The sequence below is a fragment of the Coenobita brevimanus genome, chromosome 75 (genome assembly GCF_032717465.1).
Source record: "Coenobita brevimanus isolate Jiangsu-jjx chromosome 75, ASM3271746v2, whole genome shotgun sequence".
Classification (NCBI taxonomy): Eukaryota; Metazoa; Arthropoda; class Malacostraca; order Decapoda; family Coenobitidae; genus Coenobita; species Coenobita brevimanus.
The window spans coordinates 21,470,283-21,496,135 of NC_137028.1; positions in this window are offsets into that span (position 1 = coordinate 21,470,283).

Here is a 25,853-nt window from a genome sequence, read left to right on the forward strand (position 1 = left end):
TATCTTTTACTTTGGTTTTGCTTCTGATATTGCTGTAAAACAGCTTTGGTTGATCACTACTTTTATTTACTATGTCCTCCTCAAACTGTTTTTGGGCTTCCCTCCTTATTCTTGTATAGTCGTTTCTTGCCTGTTTGTAATTATTATACGCCCTTTCACTATTGTGTCTTCTGTATCTATTCCACAACAAATCTCTTCTTCCTTTTGATTTTTTACATTCTGTATTGAACCATTTCTGTATTTTCTTATCTGCTTCTTTGTGCTGTGGGATGTACTTCTGGACTCCTGTTTCATAAAATTCACAGAATTTTTTATATACAGCATTTAAATCTTGTCCTCTAAGCTCATTTTCCCAATCAACTTCTAAGAAATACTTCTTTAGGTCTTGATAATTTCCCTTTTTATAGTTTAGGCTCTTTTTGTAACTGTCATTGCTGTTTACTATGTCATATGCCATCCTGAAGTTATAATTTAGTACTGCATGATCGCTTTTGCCGAGTGGAGGGTGATATATTAAACTGTCAATATCATTTTCTTGCCTAGTAAATATTAGATCTAGCACTGAAGGTACATCAAGTCCTCTTTTTCTGGTGGTTTCCCTCACATGTTGCATTAGGAAAAACTCTTGTACGAGATCCAGGAGCTTTTGGTCCCAACAGCTTTCTTGGCTAATTATATCTAGAGTATTCCAATTTATATTTGTATTGTAATCCCCAGTTAGTATAATTCTTTCCGATTTCTCTTCCATTTTATGTAGTAATGATCTTATACTCTGAATTGTACTCTCTGCCAGGTCCTCATATTCGTCTCTTTCCCATGTGTTTGATCTGGGTGGCATGTACAAATTGGCTACAATTACTTTACCTTCAGATGTGTTGATCTCTACTGCAATCAGTTCTACTTGTGATAGTTTATCTAGTTTTATTTCCTTGACTTTTAGATTTTTCTTAGTTAATATTATAATTCCTCCTCCTTTTTTTTAAATTTCTGTCTCTTCTCCATATATTGTATTCCTCTAAGTTTAGTATGTCATTGGATATCCTTGGTGTTAATTTTGTCTCAGTTAGGCATATTATTTGTGGTTCATTTTCTCTGACATAATCATTCATCTCTAGTAATTTAGATACCATTCCATCCACATTTGAGTACATCAACTTTATCATCTTGTTTATATACTTGTCATGACATGGTTCTATTACCTTCCTCCTTTTTAATCCATCCTGTTTGTGTACCACTTTGGTACCTGCAATCCTATTACTTTGTAAAAAAAATGTCTTCTTCTCCTCTTCTGATCTTCCCTCATTTTTTGTTTTTGCTTCCTCCCTTTTCTCTTTCAGTAATTCCAGTTCCTCTTGTGTTAGGCACCTTTTTATGCATACATTTTTGAACTCCTCTTTTTCCATAAGATTCTTTGCATTTTTTAGTATCTCTTCCACAGTGTTTACAATCTGGAAAGTCACCTTTAGAGGTCTTGTCTTGCTTTTCTCATATTTCCCTAACCTTTTGTGTTCCTCTATGTCTTTACTACAGATTTCCTCTGATACTTCTTTCAGTAAGCTCATTACATTTGCCATCTCCTTTTTGTCTCTTGTGATCTTGTTTTTTATTTCTTCCTCTTCTATACCAGTGATTACTATAGATTTGTTTATCTCTACTGACTCTCTGACTAACTTTGGATTGTTTTGGATTATTCTTTTCATTTCCTTTTTAATGCTTTTTTCCTCCACCCTTGTTTCTAAATCTTTCTTTACTTTCACCATTTCAGCATACGTGGTTTCTACATCATTTTTGTAGCTTTGCACAGCTTCATTCACCTGTGTTATCTTCTCCTCAGTATCACTGCTCTGGTCCATAAGACTGCTTGCTTGCCTAATTGTCTCTGTGCCATTTTTGAACTCTTCCATAACACTCTCGTGATTGACTACTGTACTTGCCATTTCACTCACTTTCTTCCTAAGCGTACTCAATTCCACTGTTAGTTCACTGATGGTTGTGTCTTTCTTATTGGCCTCCCTTCCTAGTTTTTCTATCTCTTCCTTTTGCAAGTGCATGTGCTTCTTTATTTCATCAACTTCATTTTTGAAATCCATTTCTAGTTTGTGTACACGTTCAACCAGTCTATTGTGAGTCTCCACTTCAACCAGTTCTTGGTAGAAATCATCATTTTGCTTATTACTTTTATCCCTTTTCTTTTCCAAATTTGTTTTACTAAAGTATGTATCCATTTTGCAATACTAAAATAACAGAGTATGTACTTACAGAGTATGTACACTTTCCCCGTGTTGCTGCAGTCTAAACAAACTCAGCTGACTCAGCGCATTTTTAACTCTTGGTTCTTCTTTCTTTTGTTTGAACAAGTCTTGTTTAAACTTATTATTTTTTTCCTTTTAATATTGAAAAATCATTTAGTCGAACCTGGTACAGAGCTTGACTCATACAAAGATACTAATTTAGGTAATGCCACTGGCCGTGTTGGTTCGGTACGGAGCGCCGATGTCGGACGTCTGCCTCGGATGACTCCCTGTGTGTGTGTGTGTGTGTGGGTGAGTGTGTGTGTGGGTGAGTGAGTGTGTGGGGGGGGTGAGTGGGTGTGCATGTGTGTCTGTGGATGTGGCGTATTTTCTTCTCTCTTTGCGATACGTTTGCCTAAAACACATACGATGCACACAATAGATTTCTCCACGAACATTTACTGCACGACATACGTATATATATATATATATATATATATATATATATATATATATATATATATATATATATATGTGGCTGTGGCATATTTCTTTTCTCTGATACTTGCGCTATGTTCCCGCTAAGTCAGTCAGTGCATACAATATTTCTCGGTGAACACTCGCTGCACTATTTTATACGTATGTTTCACACTAAACCCTAAGCAATATAGCACTGTCTGAGATTGGTACAATACCTTTTCACTGAAGTCTATGAGTGTGTGGCTTATTTGTTGTCTCTGATACTTGCGTTAGGGTTTGAGCTAAGTCAGTCAATGCATGCAATATTTGTCGGTGAACACTCGCTGCACTACTTTATACGTATGTTTCACACTAAACCATATGCAATATAAAACACTATCACATGATTCCATCCCAATCTCCCCCTATTATTCCCTTCCTGGGTCTCTGGCGTACGTAACTGCTTGTTTCCTTAGAAACTATGGCATATAATTATGGCATACATAATACCTGCTATAGTAGGTCAGTTATTACACTAACTCAGGTAAAATGCAGTGTAGTGCCACAGAGGGCGACCTAGCACCCCCAGAAGGAGCCCACCGAGGAGCACCGACAGAGCAGGGACTCACAGCGAGAACAACATAAGTCTGCCCGGGCCGTGCACCCCTATGACCCAGAGCTCGCCCGCCGCCACCATAGCAGGAATACAAGACTACCTTCCGGGTGAGCCGTCCCCAACCAACTTCGGGATAGAGCTGTAACTTCAGCTCCAGTCAGCACCCCTGAGATGGCTGGTAGCCACTCAACCCTTCTGCAGGAGATGGGCTGTAGCCGCTGTGGAGGAAAGCAGAAGACGACATGTAGCCACTCCCGCCTTCATCAGGAGATGGCCTGTAGCCACTCTGAAGGTGCCCCTAACGAGACGGCCTGTAGTCGCTGAACCCTCCTACAGAAGATGGCCTGTAGCCACTCCAGAGGGAATCAGGAGACGGCATGTAGCTGCTCCCGCCTTCGTCAAGAGGTGGCCTGTAGCCACTCTGAAGGTACACCTCGAGAGATGGCCTGTAGCCGCTCAACCTTCCTGCAGGAGACAGCCTGTAGCCATTCCAGAGGGAATCAGGAGACTGCCTGTAGCTGCTCCTGCCTTCATCAGGAGACGGCCTGTAGCCGCTCTGAAGGTGCCCCTGAGTCGGCCTATAGCCACTCTGAAGGTGCCACTGAGTCGACCTGTAGCCGCTCCTTTCCCCAGTCTATGGCCAGTAGCCGGGCCTTAGCGACGGCCTGCAGCCATGCCCTCAGATGGCCACAGCTGGTAGCCAGGCATTATGGCAGGAGACGGCCGGTAGCCACTCCTGCGTCAGGTGCTGACTCCTGTTCATCAACTTACGACCCAGAGGGAGCCCCCAGCCTGGAGGAGTACTGGAGAGGCCCTGTGACTTCCACCGGGCTCTTCTTCCTGCAGCCGGATCTGGAGAGGACTCACCTGACAGACCCTGACGTAGGCCAATGCCACAGCCCCCTCCTGACGGCGTCTCTGAACACTGGGGACCACAGCCGTTGGGAGCTCCAGACCTCCCGCAGGACCCCCGGGTAGGACCTCCTACGCCCAGACGCTGGAGATCGTCGTCCTCCATCAGGTGCCTGAGTGAGAAGTTCAGGCAGTTATTCGGCCCCGGCCCCGAGGGCCGTACTCCTGCCCCAAGCCCTGAAAGTGCAGGACCCTTCGCCATTCACAGTCCCGGACGAGAGAGGACGCCTCTACACATGATCCCATGGCCCCTGAACACAGAGGCCCCTGGTGGAACCCAGCTCCATCAGTAGGTAGGCTGGGTCACCTCCGCCCTTGTACCTGACCGCCATGACGCCCAGACCCGAAAGGAATGACAGTGAAAGCACAGTGTCCATGACTTAGTGACATGAAGGCGGAGTAGTGAATTAACCATATAAAGGAAGTCAGTGAGAGAAACACCAGTGACAATATAAAGTGGTGGAGTGAATAAAAGTAACAGTGAAACCGTGAACACGGCCAAGCAATGAAATGCAGATCGATTACAGTGAATATGCTACCATCTAGTAACGCCACATCATACTAAAATCCTACACAGACCCCAGTGTTAAAGTAATAATTACCAACAGTGAAATAGTACCACCCACTCCCCAAACATATAACATAGACTTCCTGCAATAATAGTATATAAACCTCTGCCCTAAGTGCTGTTCACCTTACCCGACCTTGACCCGAGTAGTATCCTGCATGATACTAATAACCCATATCTAGGCCTAAGAATTATAATTGTCCAGTGTATCTGTATTTGTGACATCTACCCATTCCACTGTCGAATTCAGTAATACACATGTAAGGTTGTTGCCTGGAGTTTTTTGTCCTGCCTTTCTCCTATTTGTCTAAGCACCAGTCTAGAAGGAGAACCCAACTACACACTAGGCATTAGAGGTACGGGAAGCAGCCCCTAAAACACCTAGCATTACATTGGTGGACAGCAGTGGTTCTTGACCCGGGCATACGAGAGAGGTAATCAGGAAATACTGGAAAAATGGGAACCAAACCACACGTGCAATTACCTAAATTCGACCCTGAAATGTATGATCTACACACACCTGGCAATTATTAAACCTTTGCTAGATATCGGTTTCGAGGCTGACAAGCAGAAAATTGCAGTGACGCTCCCGTTACTGGGCAAAGCGGCAGCTAATATAGCACCGAAGATCGTTCCGGGGGTCACTTGGCAGAATTTCACGAAACTCGTGATTCAAGCCATCATTCCGTCACTAGGTAAAGTGGTGGCGCTATCCCAACGGTATAGCTTAACCTTTGATGGCAACTTGGATGATACTCTAATCCAGGCCAGACGTCTGGTCACTGCTGCCTACCTGGAGGCAGATGATGAAACCCGAGAGCAACACGCCTTTAATACTCTTCTGAAAGTGCTCCCCAGCATGGTCAAGGAGCACTTTACAATCCATGACCCTACCGGAGACATGGATAAGGATGTCCACCTGATACGCCACCTCCTGACCTCCCGCCCTTCACCCCAGCAAGTCAACGGGGTAAAAAAGTTTCCCACGAATATTCCGGCTCCCCCAATCAAGCCACGTCCGCCTATACCCCGCACCAGCCCCACCCCAGCACCCAGTTCGCCTAGGGCACCCCCCCCCCACCCGCGCCCCAGTCACAGAGAGAACCCCAACCTCATCCTGGTGAATCCCTGGGAGTTCTCTGCTTGCAGCCTCAAGTGCCCACTGCACGATATCAGAGATCAACTGAAACCTGCCAGACGGAAAACCACCACCCCAGGCCAACGTAAAGTTTCCTCTCTAGAGAATGAGGAAATGGAGGACGAACCTGCACACGTAGAGGAGACCGGATCGGGGGAACAGGAGCCGGAGGAAGAAGAAAGAGGCCCCAGACAGTTGGATTTTTAGGACTGCCCCCACACCTTCCCATGGTGGCTACCGCTCCCCAGTTTACCACAAGATGAAGCTGAACAGGGTGAAAGCAAGACTTCTGGTCGATACAGAAGCTGCCAGATCCTGCCTGTATAGCCACTACTTCTCCCATCACAAATCGACCTTTGGCCCGTGTTACGGAACAGAGAGAGATACTGAACACTTCAAGTGAGAATACTAAAATCATTCCTGTCCCGCAAAGTTTCAGGTTCAAAACAAAAGAGTTAGGTAAAATTACAAGTTAAAGTTTAATGCTCAAACTAACAACTAAACATTCAGGTCTCATAGGGATAATGTAATGGCAAAACAGGTTACATATATGGTTAACTGCAATAGCCTGTATTAACACGAATTTAGCAAGAACAAATTTATCTAAGTCAGCCCTGATAAATGAGAGAACCGGATAATGCTCAGTTAAAGCAAGATATATTATTACAGATATAAAATATTATTAATAATGACTGACATTAAAAACCCTACATGAATCACAAAAAAACCCACCAGGCCCACGAACCAACGCCTTAGGCCATACAGTACAAGAAAAATGGTAATAACACTTATACTCAAATTATACAGCAGCTAGATGGTTGGAGACTTCCTGAGTACTCACAAAAATAATACACTATACAGGGTAGGACAGAGATGTGAACCAAAAGAGGAGTAGATCTAAGTGGCAATTAATGCAGAGACTGAGCTCATTATGTAGGGGCCGGCAGAGCTTGATACAACTTGTAAGAAGGACGCGCAAATGAAGCCACAGGGGACAAAGAGTTGACACTCCTGCTCTGAACAACAGAAAGAACGACTTACTCTACTATAAGGGGGAGAAGGGGGGAGTGAGGTAGAACACGAAAGCCAGGTCACTATGGAAGCCACGAGGCGAATCGTGATCAAACATGCAGCATACTGTACGTTAGAATTATACAAAGGATGATGAAATCATAGGCTATGTAACACCTCCCCACAAAGAAAAAGAAATTTACAAAGGAAATTTCTTATTACTCTAAAACAATCTGTCTAAAGTCTAGAGAAGCAATCTGCAATAACATTTTCTTTTCCCTTGACATGTATATCTAATGAATACTCCTGAAGAAGTAGACTCCATCTTGTCAATCTTTGAGTTTTATCTTTAAACTTACTAAGGAATTTCAGTGGATTATGATCGGTATAAATGACTATGGGGTCAAAACCAGAACACAAATAAAATGAAAAATGCTGTAAACCCAAAATCAAGGCCAAAAGCTCATTCTCAATAGTGGAGTAGTTCTTTTGAGGTGGAGTGAACTTGTTCCTGTAATAAGATACAGGGTGTTCAATACCCCGATCATCCTCTTGCAGCAAAACAGCCCCAGCTCCTGTATCACTTGCGTCAACACCCATCTTAAAAGGCTTAGCAAAATTTGGAGTAGCGAGCACTGGCTGACTTAATAGGATAGCTTTAAGTTTACTGAAAGAGGATTCACAGTTATCGGTCCACACAAATTTAAATCCCTTTTTCAGTCGGTCTGTAAGCGGTGATACAAGATTTGAAAAGTTAAGAACAAATCTCCTGTAATAACCTACCATTCCCAAAAATCTTTGTAGCTCTTTCCTACTTTTAGGTCTGGGAAGATCACTTATAACCTGAACCTTAGCTCCTGGTGGTGCAACGTGTCCATCACCAATTACGTACCCAAGGTACTGAACTTTAGCTTGACCAAACTCACACTTTGATAAATTAGCTACAAGATTAGCCTGAACCAAACGCTCAAGAAATGTACTGACATGGCACAGGTGATCTTTCCAGTTGTCACTGAAGATTAATACATCATCAATATAAACAACACACCCTGCCAAACCTCTGTTACAACATTTATGAGCTTCTGAAGAGTGGCTGGTGCATTTTTCATACCATATGGCATTACAGAACATGCAAAAGTCTTTCCTAGTGTTACAAAACATGAGATCTCCCTAGCACGTTCAGTCATAGGTACTTGCCAGTATCCCTTTAACAAATCAAACTTACTTATGTACCTAGCCTTTCCGATCTTGTCTATGCAATCTTCCACGCAAGGGAGAGGGTAAGTGTCTGTTTTGGTTATTTGATTAACACGTCTGAAGTCGATGCAAAGCTGCTGTGACCCACCTGGCTTAGGGACTAGAGTGACAGGAGAACTCCACTCGCTCTGACAGGGTTGAATCATCTTGTCGTCCAACAGGTAGCCAAGCTCCATCTGGATGAGAGAAACTTTCATTGGGTTCACACGGTAAGGAGGCAGTTTAATTGGTTTTGCGGCTCCAACATCGACATCATGCGTCAACACAGTGGTTCTTCTCGGAGTGGCACAGAACACTTGCGGGTACTCTTGCAGTAATGCCGAAAATTCCTGCCTTTCCTCGGGAGCTAGATGAGAAAGCTTAGTCAGGAGATCATTCATGATATCAGGATTCTTCCCCAAACTATCACTCAGGCTCATACTGCATGGGAGAACTTCACTTGCAGACTCGGGTGGAACAGCTACAGTGCAGACTGGGTTATTTTCGTCCCGCCTGTGACATAACTTTAGCATGTTGATGTGACAAAGTTGCTTGTTCTTTCTACGATCTGGCGTGGCGATGACATAGCTGACATCACTGAGTTTCTTCTCCACGAAATAAGGACCGCTAAACTTGGCTTGAAGAGGTTGCCCATGCACTGGTAGCAGAATCAAAACCTGATCTCCTGGCTGAAAGTGGCGTAACCTGGACTTCTTATCATACCAAGTCTTCATCTTCTCCTGAGCAGCTCCTAAATTCTCTCTCGCCAACTGTAAAGCAGTGGACAGCCGTTCTTTGAACTTCATCACATACTCCAGCAGGTTGACGTCATCTTCCTCCGACAGCCAGCATTCCTTAAGTAGCTTAAGGGGTCCTCTTACTTCATAGCCAAACAGTAGTTCAAAGGGTGAGAAGCCCAGTGATTCATTTGGAGATTCTCTTAAGGCAAATACAACGAATGGAAGACCTTTATCCCAGTCTTTCTGATGTTCCAAACAGTATTTCCTGAGCATCGATTTGAGTGTTTGATGATATCTCTCCAACGCTCCTTGAGTCTGGCGATGGTAAGCTGAAGACGTGATCTGGGTGATGCCCAACTCTTTCAGACACTGCTTGAAAACATTTGACATGAAATTACTTCCCCGGTCTGACTGTACCTCCTTGGGCAGACCAAACTTGGTGAAGAACCCTAGCATTTCCTTAACCACGTTCTTTGCTGAGATATTTCTAAGTGGAATGGCTTCAGGATAACGAGTAGCCATATCAATCAGGGTCAACACATAAGAAAATCCTGAAGAAGTCTTAGGAAAAGGGCCCACAATATCCACCAACACATGGGTGAATGGCGCCTCAAAAGGAGGAATTGGAACTAGAGGTGCAATCTTTTCGGTCTGATTACACTTCCCCACAACTTGACAGGTGTGACAAGACTTACAATACCAGGAAACATCTCTGAAGATACCTGGCCAGTAGAAGTGTTTCAAAATGCGTGCCACAGTCTTCCTTCCTCCAAGGTGTCCTGCCAAACTGGAATCATGAGCCACTCTAATGATATCCTGTCTACAAACACGAGGGATGACAACTTGATGTACAACCTCCCATTCACAGTCGGCTGATGCTGTTGGGAGTCTCCACTTTCTCATAAGTACTCCTGACTTTATATAATTACAAGTAGAAGCACCAGCTGACTCTTCCTCACTGCAAGCAGAGTTAGCTAGACCTTTCAACTCAGGGTCAGCAACCTGCAACTCAACCAACTCTTGACGAGACAAATTATCAACACTACGGGGTACTGCCTCATCTGGTGAGTGGTCCAAATTAGCAAGAAAAGTGTCAGCTAGGATAACATCATCATCATCATTATCCTCTAAGTCACCAGTAACCTTAGACTTAGCCCTAGTGACAGCACATGCAGAGAACACATCAGGGACATCACAATCCTGGGTCGCAGTCACTGGTTCACTAGACAACTGAGGAGCTGGACACACTTGACTTCCACCAATATCATTTCCAAGGAAGAAAGTTACACCTGACATTGGGAGTATCTCAACCAACCCAACCATAACGGAACCATTAAGAAAACCAGACTCTAAATTCACTCTGCACAGAGGGACAGAGAAGTAATTATTCCCTACACCTTGTAAGATTACAGTTTCATCAGAGGAATTAACATTAGAGCCTAGAACACTGGTCAGCATAAGGGATTGGCAAGCACCTGTATCACGATATATGTTAACTGATTTCCTGTCATTACTGTCCAGAGGACTGACAAAACCATTAGACAGGAAATTACCACATGAACTTTTGAGAGTGTCACCCACGTTACTGCTCAAAAGGGGAGCTTCATCATGAGAATTTAATTTACCCCTCAAAGCAGGTTCAGTTAACTCGGTTAAAGAATTCTGGGAACTGTCAAGGGTGGACACTAGACCAATTGACTGAATATTTAAAGACTCCTTTTTGTTCACATCACGCTGTCTCCTGAAACATTTCTCCGTAGTATGACCAAGCTTACTACAATAAGTACATTTACTTTTCTGAAATCTAGAGGTGAAGCTGGTATTTACTTCCTGAGAAACATCATCTTTATTCTCTTTCCGATTACCTGTACTCTGAGTAGAGGCAACGTACTTACTCTCAGCTTTCCTTTTTTCTTTATAATATCTCTTGTGAGTGAGAACATATTCATCAGCTAAAACTGCAGCATCAGACAAATTATCTATTCTTTTTTCATCAAGATACAGGCTTACATCTTTATTAATACACCTTTTGAAGTCCTCCAGCGAAATCATCTGCTTAAATTTATCAAACTCAGAATCTAGATTCTTAGAATTTAACCACTGCTCTAACAGATCTTCTTTGATTTTTGCATACTCAACATGAGACTGCTTATCTTGCTTATAAGTTGTCCTAAATTTTACTCTATAGGCTTCAGGAACAAGCTCATAGGACTTAAGAATCAAGCTCTTAACTACATCATAATTATCAGATTGATCCTGAGGCAAAGATGCATAAGTTACTTGAGCTTTACCGGTGAGAACACTCTGTAGGAGTACTGGCCAATACTTTTTGGGCCAATTAAAACCTGTAGCTACCCTCTCAAACAACTGAAAATACTTTGTTAAATCAGATTCATTAAAAGGAGGGACAAGTTTAACATTTTTAGCTACATCAAAATCATCAGAGCTAGATGATACAGTTCCACTTTGTTTCATGCAATACTCATGGTCTGCCTGAAGCCTAGCAATTTCAGTTTGTGCCTGTGCTTTAGACTGATGAGAGCGAACAGCAATTCCCAATTGTTGCGCAACAAGCTTAAGTTCATTCTTTTCTCTGTTTTCTATATCACAGACTGTTTGCACATTTGACAAAAAATCTTTGGCTTCATGAAGAGTAGTAATAGTAGACATTATGAATAAATCACAGTTACAAAATATCAAGCAATATCCTTATGATAATATCCTGAATATTCTGATAAGAGGTCGCCAAATTTATGTCACGGAACAGAGAGAGATAATGAACACTTCAAGTGACAATACTAAAATCACTACTGTCCCGCAAGGTTCCAGGTTCAAAACAAAAGAGTTAGGTAAAATTACAAGTTAAAGTTTAATGCTCAAACTAACAACTAAACATTCAGGACACATAAGGATAATGTCATGGCAAACGGGTTACATATATGGTTAACTGCAATAGCCTCTATTAACACGAATTTTGCAAGAACAAATTTATGTAAGTCAGCCCTGATAAATGAGAGAACCGGATAATGCTCAGTTAGAGCAAGATATATTATTACAGATACAAAATATTATTAATAATGGCTGACATTAAAAACCCTACATGAATCATAAAAAAAACCCACCAGGCCCACGAACCAACGCCATAGGCCATACAGTACAAGAAAAATGGTAATAACACTTATACTCAAATTATACAGCAGCTAGATGGTTGGAGACTTCCTGAGCACTCACAAAAATAATACACTATACAGGGTAGGACAGAGATGTGAACCAAATGAGGAGTAGATCTAAGTGGCAATTAATGCAGAGACTGAGCTCATTATATAGGGGCCGGCAGAGCTTGATACAACTTGTAAGAAGGACGCGCAAATGAAGCCACAGGGGACAAAGAGTTGACACTCCTCCTCTGAACAACAGAAAGAACGACTTACTCTACTATAAGGGGGAGAAGGGGGGAGTGAGGTAGAGCACGAAAGCCAGGTCACTATGGAAGCCACGAGGCGAATCGTGATCAAACATGCAGCATACTGTACGTTAGAATTATACAAAGGATGATGAAATCATAGGCTATGTAACACCTCCCCACAAGGAAAAAGAAATTTACAAAGGAAATTTCTTATTACTCTAAAACAATCTGTCTAAAGTCTAGATAAGCAATCTGCAATAACATTTTCTTTTCCCTTGACATGTATGTCTAATGAATACTCCTGAAGAAGTAGACTCCATCTTGTCAATCTCTGAGTTTTATCTTTAAACTTACTAAGGAATTTCAGTGGGTTATGATCGGTATAAATGACTGGGGTCAAAACCAGAACACAAATAAAATGAAAAATGCTGTAAACCCAAAATCAAGGCCAAAAGCTCTTTCTCAATAGTGGAGTAGTTCTTTTGAAGTTGGCGAGAGAGAATTTAGGAGCTGCTCAGGAGAAGATGAAGACTTGGTATGATAAGAAGTCCAGGATACGCCACTTTCAGCCAGGAGATCAGGTTTTGATTCTGCTACCAGTGCATGGGCAACCTCTTCAAGCCAAGTTTAGCGGTCCTTATTTCGTGGAGAAGAAACTCAGTGATGTCAGCTATGTCATCGCCACACCAGATCATAGAAAGAACAAGCAACTTTGTCACATCAACATGCTAAAGTTATATCACAGGCGGGACGAAAATAACCCAGTCTGCACTGTAGCTGTTCCACCCGAGTCTGCAAGTGAAATTCTCCCATGCAGTATGAGCCTGAGTGATAGTTTGGGGAAGAATCCTGATATCATGAATGATCTCCAGACTAAGCTTTCTCATCTAGCTCCCGAGGAAAGGCAGGAGTTTTCGGCATTACTGCAAGAGTACCCGCAAGTGTTCTGTGCCACTCCGAGAAGAACCACTGTGTTGATGCATGATGTCGATGTTGCAGCCGCAAAGCCAATTAAACTGCCTCCTTACCGTGTGAACCCAATGAAAGTTCCTCTCATCCAGAAGGAGCTTGGCTACCTGTTGGACCACAAGATGATTCAACCCTGTCAGAGCAAGTGGAGTTCTCCTGTCACTCTTGTCCCTAAGCCAGGTGGGTCACAGCAGCTTTGCATCGACTTCAGACGTGTTAATCAAATAACCAAAACAGACACTTACCCTCTCCCTCGCGTGGAAGATTGCATAGACAAGATCGGAAAGGCTAGGTACATAAGTAAGTTTGATTTGTTAAAGGGATACTGGTAAGTACCTATAACTGAATGTGCTAGGGAGATCTCATGTTTTGTAACACTAGGAAAGACTTTTGCATGTTCTGTAATGCCATATGGTATGAAAAATGCACCAGCCACTTTTCAGAAGCTCATGAATGTTGTAACAGAGGGTTTGGCAGGGTGTGTTGTTTATATTGATGATGTATTAATCTTCAGTGACAACTGGAAAGATCACCTATGCCATGTCAGTAAATTTCTTGAGCGTTTGGTTCAGGCTAATCTTGTAGCTAATTTATCAAAGTGTGAGTTTGGTCAAGCTAAAGTTCAGTACCTTGGGTACGTAATTGGTGATGGACACGTTGCACCACCAGGAGCTAAGGTTCAGGTCATAAGTGATCTTCCCAGACCTAAAAGTATGAGAGAGCTGCAAAGATTTTTGAGAATGGTAGGTTATTACAGGAGATTTGTTCTTAACTTTTCAATTCTTGTATCACCGCTTACAGACCTACTGAAAAAGGGATTTAAATTTGTGTGGACCGATAACTGTGAATCCTCTTTCAGTAAACTTAAAGCTATCCTATTAAGTCAGCCAGTGCTCGCTACTCCAAATTTTGCTAAGCCTTTTAAGATGGGTGTTGACGCAAGTGATACAGGAGCTGGGGCTGTTTTGCTGGAAGAGGATCATCGGGGTATTGATCACCCTGTATCTTATTACAGGAACAAGTTCACTCCACAACTGTAAAGCAGTGGACAGCCGTTCTTTGAACTTCATCACATACTCCAGCAGGTTGACGTCATCTTCCTCCGACAGCCAGCATTCCTTGAGTAGCTTAAGGGGTCCTCTTACTTCATAGCCAAACAGTAGTTCAAAGGGTGAGAAGCCCAGTGATTCATTTGGAGATTCTCTTAAGGCAAATACAACGAATGGAAGACCTTTATCCCAGTCTTTCTGATGTTCCAAACAGTATTTCCTGAGCATCGATTTGAGTGTTTGATGATATCTCTCCAACGCTCCTTGAGTCTGGGGATGGTAAGCTGAAGACGTGATCTGGGTGATGCCCAACTCTTTCAGACACTGCTTGAAAACATTTGACATGAAATTACTTCCCCGGTCTGACTGTACCTCCTTGGGCAGACCAGACTTGGTGAAGAACCCTAGCATTTCCTTAACCACGTTCTTTGCTGAGATATTTCTAAGTGGAATGGCTTCAGGATAACGAGTAGCCATATCAATCAGGGTCAACACATAAGAAAATCCTGAAGAAGTCTTAGGAAGAGGGCCCACAATATCCACCAACACACGGGTGAATGGCGCCTCAAAAGGAGGAATGGGAACTAGAGGTGCAATCTTTTCGGTCTGATTACACTTCCCCACAACTTGACAGGTGTGACAAGACTTACAATACCAGGAAACATCTCTGAAGATACCTGGCCAGTAGAAGTGTTTCAAAATGCGTGCCACAGTCTTCCTTCCTCCAAGGTGTCCTGCCAAACTGGAATCATGAGCCACTCTAATGATATCCTGTCTACAAACACGAGGGATGACAACTTGATGTACAACCTCCCATTCACAGTCGGCTGATGCTGTTGGGAGTCTCCACTTTCTCATAAGTACTCCTGACTTTATATAATTACAAGTAGAAGCACCAGCTGACTCTTCCTCACTGCAAGCAGAGTTAGCTAGACCTTTCAACTCAGGGTCAGCAACCTGCAACTGAACCAACTCTTGACGAGACAAATTATCAACACTACGGGGTACTGCCTCATCTGGTGAGTGGTCCAAATTAGCAAGAAAAGTGTCAGCTAGGATAACATCATCATCATCATCATTATCCTCTAAGTCACCAGTAACCTTAGACTTAGCCCTAGTGACAGCACATGCAGAGAACACATCAGGGACATCACAATCCTGGGTCGCAGTCACTGGTTCACTAGACAACTGAGGAGCTGGACACACTTGACTTCCACCAATATCATTTCCAAGGAAGAAAGTTACACCTGACATTGGGAGTATCTCAACCAACCCAACCATAACGGAACCATTAAGAAAACCAGACTCTAAATTCACTCTGCACAGAGGGACAGAGAAGTAATTATTCCCTACACCTTGTAAGATTACAGTTTCATCAGAGGAATTAACATTAGAGCCTAGAACACTGGTCAGCATAAGGGATTGGCAAACACCTGTATCACGATATATTTTAACTGATTTCCTGTCATTACTGTCCAGAGGACTGACAAAACCATCAGGCAGGAGATTACCACATGAACTTTTGAGAGTGTCACCCACGTTACTGCTCAAAAGGGGAGCTTCGTCATGAGAATTTAATTTACCCCTCAAAGCAGGTTTAGTTAACTCGGTTAAAGAATTCTGGGAACTGTCAAGGGTGGACACTAGACCAATTGACTGAATATTTAAAGACTCCTTTTTGTTCACATCACGCTGTCTCCTGAAACATTTCTCCGTAGTATGACCAAGCTTACTACAATAAGGACATTTACTTTTCTGAAATCTAGAGGTGAAGCTGGTATTTACTTCCTGAGAAACATCATCTTTATTCTCTTTCCTATTACCTGTACTCTGAGTAGAGGCAACGTACTTACTCTCAGCTTTCCTTTTTTCTTTATAATATCTCTTGTGAGTGAGAACATATTCATCAGCTAAAACTGCAGCATCAGACAAATTATCTATTCTTTTTTCATCAAGATACAGGCTTACATCTTTATTAATACACCTTTTGAAGTCCTCCAGCAAAATCATCTGCTTAAATTTATCAAACTCAGAATTTACATTCTTAGAATTTAACCACTGCTCTAACAGATCTTCTTTGATTTTTGCATACTCAACATGAGACTGCTTATCTTGCTTATAAGTTGTCCTAAATTTTACTCTATAGGCTTCAGGAACAAGCTCATAGGACTTAAGAATCAAGCTCTTAACTACATCATAATTATCAGATTGATCCTGAGGCAAAGATGCATAAGTTACTTGAGCTTTACCGGTGAGAACACTCTGTAGGAGTACTGGCCAATACTTTTTGGGCCAATTAAAACCTGTAGCTACCCTCTCAAACAACTGAAAATACTTTGTTAAATCAGATTCATTAAAAGGAGGGACAAGTTTAACATTTTTAGCTACATCAAAATCATCAGAGCTAGATGATCCAGTTCCACTTTGTTTCATGCGATACTCATGGTCTGCTTGAATCCTAGCAATTTTAGTTTGTGCCTGTGCTTTAGACTGATGAGAGCGAACAGCAATTCCCAATTGTTGAGCAACAAGCTTAAGTTTATTCTTTTCTCTGTTTTCTACATCACACACTGTTTGCACATTTGACAAAAAATCTTTGGCTTCATGAAGAGTAGTAATAGTAGACATCATGAATAAATCACAATTACAAAATATCAAGCAATATCCTTATGATAATATCCTGAATATTCTGATAAGAGGTCGCCAAATTTATGTTACGGAACAGAGAGAGATAATGAACACTTCAAGTGAGAATACTAAAATCACTACTGTCCCGCAAGGTTCCAGGTTCAAAACAAAAGAGTTAGGTAAAATTACAAGTTAATGTTTAATGCTCAAACTAATAACTAAACATTCAGGACACATAAGGATAATGTCATGGCAAAACAGGTTACATATATGGTTAACTGCAATACCCTCTATTAACACGAATTTAGCAAGAACAAATTTATCTAAGTCAGCCCTGATAAATGAGAGAACCGGATAATGGTCAGTTAGAGCAAGATATGTTATTACAGATACAAAATATTATTAATAATGGCTGACATTAAAAACCCTACATGAATCATAAAAAAACCCACCAGGCCCACGAACCAACGCCTTAGGCCATACAGTACAAGAAAAATGGTAATAACACTTATACTCAAATTATACAGCAGCTAGATGGTTGGAGACTTCCTGAGCACTCACAAAAATAATACACTATACAGGGTAGGACAGAGATGTGAACCAAATGAGGACTAGATCTAAGTGGCAATTAATGCAGAGACTGAGCTCATTATATAGGGGCCGGCAGAGCTTGATACAACTTGTAAGAAGGACGCGCAAATGAAGCCACAGGGGACAAAGAGTTGACACTCCTGCTCTGAACAACAGAAAGAACGACTTACTCTACTATAAGGGGGAGAAGGGGGGAGTGAGGTAGAACACGCAAGCCAGGTCACTATGGAAGCCACGATGCGAATCGTGATCAAACATGCAGCATACTATACGTTAGAATTATACAAAGGATGATGAAATCATAGGCTATGTAACACCTCCCCACAAAGAAAAAGAAATTTACAAAGGAAATTTCTTATTACTCTAAAACAATCTGTCTAAAGTCTAGATAAGCAATCTGCAATAACATTTTCTTTTCCCTTGACATGTATGTCTAATGAATACTCCTGAAGAAGTAGACTTCATCTTGTCAATCTCTGAGTTTTATCTTTAAACTTACTAAGGAATTTCAGTGGGTTATGATCGGTATAAATGACTATGGGGTCAAAACCAGAACACAAATAAAATGAAAAATGCTGTAAACCCAAAATCAAGGCCAAAAGCTCTTTCTCAATAGTGGAGTAGTTCTTTTGAGGTGGAGTGAATTTGTTCCTGTAATAAGATACAGGGTGTTCAATACCCCGATCATCCTCTTGCAACAAAACAGCCCCAGCTCCTGTATCACTTGCGTCAACACCCATCTTAAAAGGCTTAGCAAAATTTGGAGTAGCGAGGACTGGCTGACTTAATAGGATAGCTTTAAGTTAACTGAAAGTGGATTCACAGTTATCGGTCCAGACAAATTTAACTCCTTTTTTCAGTACGTGTGTAAGCGGTGATACAAGAATTGAAAAGTTAAGAACAAATCTCCTGTAATAACCTACCATTCCCAAAAATCTTTGTAGCTCTTTCCTACTTTTAGGTCTGGGAAGATCACTTATAACCTGAACCTTAGCTCCTGGTGGTGCAACGTGTCCATCACCAATTACGTACCCAAGGTACTGAACTTCAGCTTGACCAAACTCACACTTTGATAAATTAGCTACAAGATTAGCCTGAACCAAACGCTCAAGAAATTTACTGACATGGCATAGGTGATCTTTCCAGTTGTCACTGAAGATTAATACATCATCAATATAAACAACACACCCTGCCAAACCCTCTGTTACAACATTCATGAGCTTCTGAAAAGTGGCTGGTGCATTTTTCATACCATATGGCATTACAGAACATGCAAAAGTCTTTCCTAGTGTTACTAAACATGAGATCTCCCTAGCACGTTCAGTCATAGGTACTTGCCAGTATCCCTTTAACAAATCAAACTTACTTATGTACCTAGCCTTTCCGATCTTGTCTATGCAATCTTCCACGCCAGGGAGAGGGTAAGTGTCTGTTTTGGTTATTTGATTAACACGTCCGTAGTAGATGCAAAGCTGCTGTGACCCACCTGGCTTAGGGACTAGAGTGACAGGAGAACTCCACTCGCTCTGACAGGGTTGAATCATCTTGTGGTCCAACAGGTAGCCAAGCTCCTTCTGGATGAGAGGAACTTTCATTGGGTTCACACGGTAAGGAGGTAGTTTAATTGGCTTTGCGGCTGCAACATCGACATCATGCATCAACACAGTGGTTCTTCTCGGAGTGGCACAGAACACTTGCGGGTACTCTTGCAGTAATGCCGAAAACTCCTGCCTTTCCTCGGGAGCTAGATGAGAAAGCTTAGTCTGATGATCATTCATGATATCAGGATTCTTCCCCAAACTATCACTCAGGCTCATACTGCATGGGAGAACTTCACTTGCAGACTCGGGTGGAACAGCTACAGTGCAGACTGGGTTATTTTCGTCCCGCCTGTGATATAACTTTAGCATGTTGATGTGACAAAGTTGCTTGTTCTTTCTACGATCTGGTGTGGCGATGACATAGCTGACATCACTGAGTTTCTTCTCCACGAAATAAGGACCGCTAAACTTGGCTTGAAGAGGTTGCCCATGCACTGGTAGCAGAATCAAAACCTGATCTCCTGGCTGAAAGTGGCGTAACCTGGACTTCTTATCATACCAAGTCTTCATCTTCTCCTGAGCAGCTCCTAAATTCTCTCTCGCCAACTGTAAAGCAGTGGACAGCCGTTCTTTGAACTTCATCACATACTCCAGCAGGTTGACGTCATCTTCCTCCGACAGCCAGCATTCCTTGAGTAGCTTAAGGGGTCCTCTTACTTCATAGCCAAACAGTAGTTCAAAGGGTGAGAAGCCCAGTGATTCATTTGGAGATTCTCTTGCGGCAAATACAACGAATGGAAGACCTTTATCCCAGTCTTTCTGATGTTCCAAACAGTATTTCCTGAGCATCGATTTGAGTGTTTGATGATATCTCTCCAACGCTCCTTGAGTCTGGCGATGGTAAGCTGAAGACGTGATCTGGGTGATGCCCAACTCTTTCAGACACTGCTTGAAAACATTTGACATGAAATTACTTCCCCAGTCTGACTGTACCTCCTTGGGCAGACCAAACTTGGTGAAGAACCCTAGCATTTCCTTAACCACGTTCTTTGCTGAGATATTTCTAAGTGGAATGGCTTCAGGATAACGAGTAGCCATATCAATCAGGGTCAACACATAAGAAAATCCTGAAGAAGTCTTAGGAGGAGGGCCCACAATATCCACCAACACACGGGTGAATGGCGCCTCAAAAGGAGGAATGGGAACTAGAGGTGCAATCTTTTCGGTCTGATTACACTTCCCCACAACTTGACAGGTGTGACAAGACTTACAATACCAGGAAACATCTCTGAAGATACCTGGCCAGTAGAAGTGTTTCAAAATTCGTGCCACAGTCTTCCTTCCTCCAAGGTGTCCTGCCAAACTGGAATCATGAGCCACTCTAATGATATCCTGTCTACAAACACGAGGGATGACAACTTGATGTACAACCTCCCATTCACAGTCGGCTGATGCTGTTGGGAGTCTCCACTTTCTCATAAGTACTCCTGACTTTATATAATTACAAGTAGAAGCACCAGCTGACTCTTCCTCACTGCAAGCAGAGTTAGCTAGACCTTTCAACTCAGGGTCAGCAACCTGCAACTCAACCAACTCTTGACGAGACAAATTATCAACACTACGGGGTACTGCCTCATCTGGTGAGTGGTCCAAATTAGCAAGAAAAGTGTCAGCTAGGATAACATCATCATCATCATCATTATCCTCTAAGTCACCAGTAACCTTAGACTTAGCCCTAGTGACAGCACATGCAGAGAACACATCAGGGACATCACAATCCTGGGTCGCAGTCACTGGTTCACTAGACAACTGAGTAGCCGGACACACTTGACTTCCACCAATATCATTTCCAAGGAAGAAAGTTACACCTGACATTGGGAGTATCTCAACCAACCCAACCATAACGGAACCATTAAGAAAACCAGACTCTAAATTCACTCTGCACAGAGGGACAGAGAAGTAATTATTCCCTACACCTTGTAAGATTACAGTTTCATCAGAGGAATTAACATTAGAGCCTAGAACACTGGTCAGCATAAGGGATTGGCAAGCACCTGTATCACGATATATTTTAACTGATTTCCTGTCATTACTGTCCAGAGGACTGACAAAACCATCAGGCAGGAAATTACCACATGAACTTTTGAGAGTGTCACCCACGTTACTGCTCAAAAGGGGAGCTTCATCATGAGAATTTAATTTACCCCTTAAAGCAGGTTCAGTTAACTCGGTTAAAGAATTCTGGGAACTGTCAAGGGTGGACACTAGACCAATTGACTGAATATTTAAAGACTCCTTTTTGTTCACATCACGCTGTCTCCTGAAACATTTCTCCGTAGTATGACCAAGCTTACTACAATAAGGACATTTACTTTTCTGAAATCTAGAGGTGAAGCTGGTATTTACTTCCTGAGAAACATCATCTTTATTCTCTTTCCTATTACCTGTACTCTGAGTAGAGGCAACATACTTACTCTCAGCTTTCCTTTTTTCTTTATAATATCTCTTGTGAGTGAGAACATATTCATCAGCTAAAACTGCAGCATGAGACAAATTATCTATTCTTTTTTCATCAAGATACAGGCTTACATCTTTATTAATACACCTTTTGAAGTCCTCCAGCGAAATCATCTGCTTAAATTTATCAAACTCAGAATTTACATTCTTAGAATTTAACCACTGCTCTAACAGATCTTCGTTGATTTTTGCATACTCAACATGAGACTGCTTATCTTGCTTATAAGTTGTCCTAAATTTTACTCTATAGGCTTCAGGAACAAGCTCATAGGACTTAAGAATCAAGCTCTTAACTACATCATAATTATCAGATTGATCCTGAGCCAAAGATGCATAAGTTACTTGAGCTTTACCGGTGAGAACACTCTGTAGGAGTACTGGCCAATACTTTTTGGGCCAATTAAAACCTGTAGCTACCCTCTGAAACAACTGAAAATACTTTGTTAAATCAGATTTATTAAAAGGAGGGACAAGTTTAACATTTTTAGCTACATCAAAATCATCAGAGCTAGATGATCCAGTTCCACTTTGTTTCATGCGATACTCATGGTCTGCTTGAATCCTAGCAATTTTAGTTTGTGCCTGTGCTTTAGACTGATAAGAGCGAAGAGCAATTCCCAATTGTTGAGCAACAAGCTTAAGTTCATTCTTTTCTCTGTTTTCTACATCACAAACTGTTTCCACATTTGACAAAAAATCTTTTTCTTCATGAAGAGTAGTAATAGTAGACATCATGAATAAATCACAATTACAAAATATCAAGTAATATCCTTATGATAATATCCTGAATATTCTGATAAGAGGTCGCCAAATTTATGTTACGGAATAGAGAGAGATAATGAACACTTCAAGTGAGAATACTAAAATCACTACTGTCCCGCAAGGTTCCAGGTTCAAAACAAAAGAGTTAGGTAAAATTACAAGTTAAAGTTTAATGCTCAAACTAACAACTAAACATTCAGGACACATAAGGATAATGTCATGGCAAAACAGGTTACATATATGGTTAACTGGAATAGCCTCTATTAACACGAATTTAGCAAGAACAAATTTATCTAAGTCAGCCCTGATAAATGAGAGAACCGGATAATGCTCAGTTAAAGAAAGATATGTTATTACAGATACAAAATATTATTAATAATGGCTGACATTAAAAACCCTACATGAATCATAAAAAAACCCACCAGGCCCACGAACCAACGCCTTAGGTCATACAGTACAAGAAAAATGGTAATAACACTTATACTCAAATTATACAGCAGCTAGATGGTTGGAGACTTCCTGAGCACTCACAAAAATAATACACTATACAGGGTAGGACAGAGATGTGAACCAAATGAGGACTAGATCTAAGTGGCAATTAATGCAGAGACTGAGCTCATTATATAGGGGCCGGCAGAGCTTGATACAACTTGTAAGAAGGACGCGCAAATGAAGCCACAGGGGACAAAGAGTTGACACTCCTGCTCTGAACAACAGAAAGAACGACTTACTCTACTATAAGGGGAAGAAGAGGGGAGTGAGGTAGAACACGCAAGCCAGGTCACTATGGAAGCCACGAGGCGAATCGTGATCAAACATGCAGCATACTGTACGTTAGAATTATACAAAGGATGATGAAATCATAGGCTATGTAACACCTCCCCACAAAGAAAAAGAAATTTACAAAGGAAATTTCTTATTACTCTAAAACAATCTGTCTAAAGTCTAGATAAGCAATCTGCAATAACATTTTCTTTTCCCTTGACATGTATGTCTAATGAATACTCCTGAAGAAGTAGACTCCATCTTGTCAATCTCTGAGTTTTATCTTTAAACTTACTAAGGAATTTCAGTGGGTTATGATCGGTATAAATGACTATGGGGTCAAAACCAGAACACAAATAAAATGAAAAATGCTGTAAACCCAAAACCAAGGCCAAAAGCTCTTTCTCAATAGTGGAGTAGTTCTTTTGAGGTGGAGTGAACTTGTTCCTGTAATATATACAGGGTGTTCAATACCCCGATCATCCTCTTGCAACAAAACAGCCCCAGCTCCTGTATCACTTGCGTCAACACCCATCTTAAAAGGCTTAGCAAAATTTGGAGTAGCGAGCACTGGCTGACTTAATAGGATAGCTTTAAGTTTACTGAAAGTGGATTCACAGTTATCGGTCCAGACAAATTTAACTCCTTTTTTCAGTAGGTGTGTAAGCGGTGATACAAGAATTGAAAAGTTAAGAACAAATCTCCTGTAATAACCTACCATTCCCAAAAATCTTTGTAGCTCTTTCCTACTTTTAGGTCTGGGAAGATCACTTATAACCTGAACCTTAGCTCCTGGTGGTGCAACGTGTCCATCACCAATTACGTACCCAAGGTACTGAACTTCAGCTTGACCAAACTCACACTTTGATAAATTAGCTACAAGATTAGCCTGAACCAAACGCTGAAGAAATTTACTGACATGGCATAGGTGATCTTTCCAGTTGTCACTGAAGATTAATACATCATCAATATAAACAAGACACCCTGCCAAACCCTCTGTTACAACATTCATGAGCTTCTGAAAAGTGGCTGGTGCATTTTTCATACCATATGGCATTACAGAACATGCAAAAGTCTTTCCTAGTGTTACTAAACATGAGATCTCCCTAGCACGTTCAGTCATAGGTACTTACCAGTATCCCTTTAACAAATCAAACTTACTTATGTACCTAGCCTTTCCGATCTTGTCTATGCAATCTTCCACGCGAGGGAGAGGGTAAGTGTCTGTTTTGGTTATTTGATTAACACGTCCGTAGTCGATGCAAAGCTGCTGTGACCCACCTGGCTTAGGGACTAGAGTGACAGGAGAACTCCACTCGCTCTGACAGGGTTGAATTATCTTGTGGTCCAACAGGTAGCCAAGCTCCTTCTGGATGAGAGGAACTTTCATTGGGTTCACATGGTAAGGAGGTAGTTTAATTGGCTTTGCAGCTCCAACATCGACATCATGCATCAACACAGTGGTTCTTCTCGGAGTGGCACAGAACACTTGCGGGTACTCTTGCAGTAATGCCGAAAACTCCTGCCTTTCCTCGGGAGCTAGATGAGAAAGCTTAGTCTGGAGATCATTCATGATATCAGGATTCTTCCCCAAACTATCACTCAGGCTCATACTGCATGGGAGAACTTCACTTGCAGACTCGGGTGGAACAGCTACAGTGCAGACTGGGTTATTTTCGTCCCACCTGTGATATAACTTTAGCATGTTGATGTGACAAAGTTGCTTGTTCTTTCTACGATCTGGTGTGGCGATGACATAGCTGACATCACTGAGTTTCTTCTCCACGAAATAAGGACCGCTAAACTTGGCTTGAAGAGGTTGCCCATGCACTGGTAGCAGAATCAAAACCTGATCTCCTGGCTGAAAGTGGCGTAACCTGGACTTCTTATCATACCAAGTCTTCATCTTCTCCTGAGCAGCTCCTAAATTCTCTCTCGCCAACTGTAAAGCAGTGGACAGCCGTTCTTTGAACTTCATCACATACTCCAGCAGGTTGACGTCATCTTCCTCCGACAGCCAGCATTCCTTGAGTAGCTTAAGGGGTCCTCTTACTTCATAGCCAAACAGTAGTTCAAAGGGTGAGAAGCCCAGTGATTCATTTGGAGATTCTCTTAAGGCAAATACAACGAATGGAAGACCTTTATCCCAGTCTTTCTGATGTTCCAAACAGTATTTCCTGAGCATCGATTTGAGTGTTTGATGATATCTCTCCAACGCTCCTTGAGTCTGGCGATGGTAAGCTGAAGACGTGATCTGGGTGATGCCCAACTCTTTCAGACACTGCTTGAAAACATTTGACATGAAATTACTTCCCCCGTCTGACTGTACCTCCTTGGGCAGACCAAACTTGGTGAAGAACCCTAGCATTTCTAAAATGCCCGCGACCGGACCTTCCTCCCCGCCACCCCCCACACCACCACCGGGCCACCACCACCCCACCACCCGAGGAGGAGATAACGGTCAGATTAGTGACCCGGGACAAGAGGGTCATCCGACCACCTCCGACCTGGGCCCCTTCTCCCCGCAACTACCTCAACACCAGGTGAGCCCAGACCCGCACCAAGTTATACGGCGGGTTAACCCTCGACAGCAGTGGGGTGGGACTGATACGTCAGTCCCTCGTAGTCTTGTGGTGACAACCACAACTTCACCCCAACTTGACAGGAGGTCCCTAGGTGAGCCACGGGGTGTTTCCACCTACTGCCACTGCGAG